At 41.8% G+C, this 5,172-nt stretch overlaps 2 pseudogenes; both read left to right on the forward strand.

Annotated features, from left to right (window-relative positions):
- The first annotated feature begins 661 nt into the window (after nt 1-661).
- Nucleotides 662-1,257, forward strand: LOC102849061 (annotated as a pseudogene).
- A 2,918-nt stretch (nt 1,258-4,175) lies between these two features.
- On the forward strand, nt 4,176-4,803 carry LOC102847034 (annotated as a pseudogene).
- Nucleotides 4,804-5,172: the final 369 nt, after the last annotated feature.

The following is a 5,172-nucleotide window of genomic DNA, read 5'->3' on the forward strand; positions in this document are numbered from 1 at the left end:
GGACTGATAGACAGCATCATGTGTTGTTCTGTACCCATGAGTAAGAACCGACCCATAACTGACCCTCCAGCAGGTTTTCAAAGGCATGGAGGAGATTGTCCATCCTTCTCCTGTGGAGCAGCTGGTGGCCTCAAATCTTGCACCTTTGGAATTGCAGCACAGTTTCTTGCCACTAGGCCACCAGAGCTCCCATAACATCATGATGTTGTTGTTGATTGCCTTCAAGTCAAGGACAACTCATAGCGACCCTATGAACAAAAGGCCTGAAGTCTTTCTATAATTATCGACATTTATCAAAGTTCATAGAGGTTTTGGAGGCATGTTGAAGAAGTGGATGCCACTCCTGCTTCCAAACATCATAATAGATGGAGAAAAGACTGAAACTGTCAATAACTTCCTCAACCTTGGATCCACAAGTAACACCCTTAGTACCAGCAGTCGGGAAATCAGGAGACACATTGCACTGGGAAAGTCTGAAGTTAGGTACCTCTCCAAATTATTGAGGAGTAATGATGCCAGTTTGAGAACTAATGTGCATCAGATTCATGCCATGGTTATTTCTAATCACTTGCTAGTAATCTGAGAGCTGAACAATGAAAAAGGATGATAGAAGATGAATTGATGCCTTTGAGCTGTGATGTTGGAGAGTACTGACCATCCCATGGATGCCAAAGAGAACAAAACTCTGGGAGTTTTCTTTGGGAAGGTGTTTGGTCAAAACAACTATCTGTCGCTTTCAGGCTCTGCAGCTCAGCTTCAAAAACAAATCTAAGTTCCGGCCCCTGCTACAGAAGTGGGTGGAGGAGTCAGACAACAAGGAAAACCTCCAGGAGATATGCAAAACAGAGACCCTCCTGCCCACAGGCCGGAGAGAGAGAATGCGCACAAGTATTGAGACCTGAGGGAGAGGCAGCTTGGAGAACCTGTTCCTGCAGTGCCCCAAGCCCCACCTGCAGCAGATCAAGCCCACATTGCTTTACCTTGAGAAAGATGTGGTCACTGTGGGTCTGTAACCAGTGTCAGAAGGGCAAATGATCTGGTGATGACTGCCCCAATGGGAGGATTTTGAGCATGCTGCCTCTTCTTCCCCAGGAGGACCTGTGCCTTTCCCTCTGGCACCAGGGCCCCGTTTTGGCACCCCAGGCTATGGAGGCCCTCACTTTTCTATTCTGTACACCCCCTTCCCTTTCCCTGAAAGAGGAAGCCTTTGCCCCTATCCAGGTCTCTCCTGTGAGCTCTCCCAAGCATTTCAGTTGAATAAGGTGCCTGCCCTTTCTAGGAATGGGGGGGCATAGGAAAGGGGAGAATTTGCAAATATCCCTGATATTTGTACTAGGGGTTTTTGGTTTAAGTTTCTCATTCACCAAAGAAGGAAGAAGTTGGGAGGGACATGAAAGGGGGTAGGAGAGTTGGGATAACTGAAAAGGTTCAAGAAAAGGTAAAGTTCTGGGATGCTCTTGATAATCAAAATAAAATAATCTTCATTTTGTTCTAAAATAAAGTACTGGGAACCCAGTAAAACAAAACAAAACACTATGAAATAGTTAACTTAGTGAAAGGCCACCTGGGATCTAGGCAACATTCCACACTGAGTGCACCTTCTGAAAGGTATTCCAGTCTGCCCGGTGTAAAACAACTAAGGCCAATCCTAAAAGAACATGACCACCAACCACATCTTACTTTAATGAGCAGCTCCATGTATGGGAACTAACAAAGGGCACCCAATCAACACCCTCCACGGAGAACTGACCGCCCTACCCCCAACAACTACCTATAAAGTTTGGCCTGTAATTTCCTTTTTTTTTAGCAACTTTGCTGCCTGACCCTGCCTGCCTCAGTAAATCTGCCCAAGAGCCACTAATAAACTCCTTTGTTTCACTGTACCCGGTTCTCTGTGCCTTTTTCACCTTACACTAAGATTAAATCAATTGTCATGAAGTAGATTGCCTTCTTATCCAACTCAAGACTGTAAAAGCGTAAAAAGAGTTTCCCTGAGGTATATTCTGCCGCCAGTCTATAAAAAGATATATTGCTTGATTGTCTTTACTCTGTACTGTTATCACCTGATGGATTTTGACATACAAGCTTGCAGAAATTACCAACTTGTTGTCAGGCCTACCTACGGACTTGTGAGCTCTCTACAAACACATGCAACTTATGTGCTGTCTGGAACTTCAAAATAATTTAGTGGAGAGAGAAGATGTGAGGATCTAGATAAAGCAAGATTTTTTCTGGGGGTGGGACAAGATTGAATGTGAATCGATAAATTTAGATAATTTTACCTAGGGGTTCATTTTATTCTTCCATTTTTATACCTGCTTAAATTTTCTTTTTTTTTTCTAATTTTATTTTATTATTTTTTGTGTGTTTTGTCAAATCGGATCTGACTGGTACAGGAGGAGATTGTCCCTCCTTCTCCAGCAGAGCATCTGGTGGATTTGACTAAATTTTCTATAATAGCTTCTTAAAATGATCCATTACTATCTTTTTTAATTTATACCAGGATTATAAAAGGTTTGTGCGGGGAGAAGGGTGCAACAATGAATGAATGGAATCCCAAAATCTCTGTAGATGTTCATTGAAATGAAAAATAACCTAAATTTAAAAAAAAAAAAAGATGTAACCCTAACCACTAAAAAAAAAAAAAAAAAGTGCTTCAATATGAAGAATTTTATAAAATCACTGGTAAAGTTTTAATATTTGCACCTGATGTATAAATATTACAAATGTTATACAATATTGTACAAATATTGCACTTTCATAAAATTATAATAAAAAGTTGTATGATACAATACATATAATGTGACTATTTCACTGCTGTAAGTCAGAACCTAAAACATAATTGTCCCATCCCTGTTGACTTGATTCTGACTCATAATGATCCTATAGGACAAAGTAGAACTACCATTTAAGGTTTGCAAGTCTATAATCTTTACAGAAACTGACAGCCTCATCTTCCTCCTGGGGAGTGGCTAGTATATTTTAACTGAATGGCTAATAGATTTTAACCACCAACACTTTGGTTAGCATCACCACCAGGTCCCCTTTTAAAACATAACTATGTTGTTGTTGTTGTTGTTGTTGTTTTATACTGTCAAGTCAGAACCAACCCATAGCTGATCCTCCAGAGGGTTTTCAGAGGCAGTAAACTGCTCAAGAGGCAACTGCCCATTTTTCTTCTGTGGAGCAGCTGGTGGATTCAAACCTCATGCCTTTAGGATTGCAGTGCAGTTTCTTACCACTAGGCCACCGTCACTCCCCAAAACAGAGCCAATAGTGTTGGAGGTTGGAGAAGAGTACTTAATGTCTCATGGCCTGCAAAAACAACTAACAAATATATCTTGGAGAGAGCAAAATTTAGAATGCTCCTTAGAGGCACGGATGGTAAAACTTGGTCTCACCTATTTTGGGCATGCTGTTAGGGGGAGCCAGTCCTTTGAAAAAGATATGTCTGGAAAGGTGGAGGGTCAGTGTAAGAGAGGAAGAGCCACAAGATGGATTGAGACAGTGACTGTAACAATGGGTGCAAGTGTAGCAGAGATAATGAGGATGGGACAAGTTAGGGCAAGATTCAAATCTCTTGCTCATAGGGTCACTATGAATCATAGTGCACTTGATAGAATCTAACAAGCCGCCAATAATGTATATAATAACATGCTTAGAAGTAGAGTATAAGTATCATTCCTGCAAAAATAACAGAAACAAGCCACGGATATTTACCATCATCTATCATGTAATTCCCCCCGCCCCCAAAACTATGCTTGAGGTAATTATAGATTGCGGTGAAATTGTAAAAGTAGTACAGTTCTTAAGTACCCTTCATCTAGTTTTCCCCAGTAGTGATATATTACATAATTAATTTAATTCACACAGAAAACTGACATTGATGCAATACATAGATATTATTCAGATTTATCAGTTTAGTATGTACTCCTTTGTGGACTGTCAAAAGAACAAACAAAACTATACTGGAAGATATGCAGGTGGAGTGCTCATGTATTTCGTCTCATGTATTTTGGCCATGTTATCAGGAGGGACCCCCCCTTGAAAAGAGATATGATGCTTGGGAAAGTAGAAGGTCACTTCCAGGAAGGAAAGCAAACTAGACAGATGGCAATCAGAACCCTCTACAATAAAGACTTTGAAAAATAGCTCTTTCCAGGCAGCACGGTGCGATGGGCATCTCCCGGGACAACTGGCACAAGCGCGGCAAGACCGGGGCAAGAGAAACCCTACCACAAGAAACGAAAGTATGAGCTGGGACGCCCAGCTGCCAACACTAAGATTGGCCCCCGCCGTATACACACAGTTCGTGTGAGAGGAGGCCACAAGAAGTACCGTGCCCTAAGACTGGATGTGGGGAACTTCTCCAGGGGCTCTGAATGTTGTACTCACAAAACAAGGATAACTGATGTTGTCTATAACGCCTCCAATAATGAACTGGTCCGAACCAAGACCCTAGTGAAGAACTGCATCGTGCTCATTGACAGTACACCGTAACGCCAGTGATACTAGTCCCACTATGTGCTACCGCTGGGTCGCAAGAAGGGGGCTAAGCTGACTCCTGAGCAGGAAGAGATTTTAAACAAAAAGCAATCAAAGAAAATTCAGAAAAAAAAATACGATGAAAGGAAAAAGAATGCAAAAATCAGCAGTCTTTTAGAGTAACAGTTCCAACAGGGCAAGCTTCTTGCATGTATTGCTTCCCGGCCAGGCCAGTGTGGGCGCATAGATGGTTATGTGCTAGAGGGCAAGGAGATGGAATTCTACCTGAGGAAAATCAAAGTACGGAAAGGCAAATAAATCTCCCTCCCATTTTAGCACATGTATTAAAGGTGTTTATTCTAAAAAAAAAAAAAAAAGACATTCAAAAATAAAAGAACACCGACACAGATGATAACTTTAGAAACCTGGCTTAAGAAGAAAAGGCAAAGAAGTACTTCAAACACTGACTGAAGGTAGAAACTGAATGGAAACATCAAGTAAGGAGACAGAACAGTAAACAACACTGCACAGAGATTTTGAAGAGCTGGCTGTTCAGTGTGGGATAGCAGTGGTATCCACATCACCGGCTAGCTGACAACAGGTAAGGTGCGAATTCCCCTTTTGACCCCTATGCCTTCCCAGATATCAGGGGAGTGACTTCCCCATCACCACTCGCCAAGTAGCTTT

The sequence above is a fragment of the Elephantulus edwardii genome, unplaced genomic scaffold (assembly GCF_000299155.1).
Source record: "Elephantulus edwardii isolate Elephantulus edwardi_28Jun2011 unplaced genomic scaffold, EleEdw1.0 scaffold00049, whole genome shotgun sequence".
NCBI classification, from domain to species: Eukaryota; Metazoa; Chordata; class Mammalia; order Macroscelidea; family Macroscelididae; genus Elephantulus; species Elephantulus edwardii.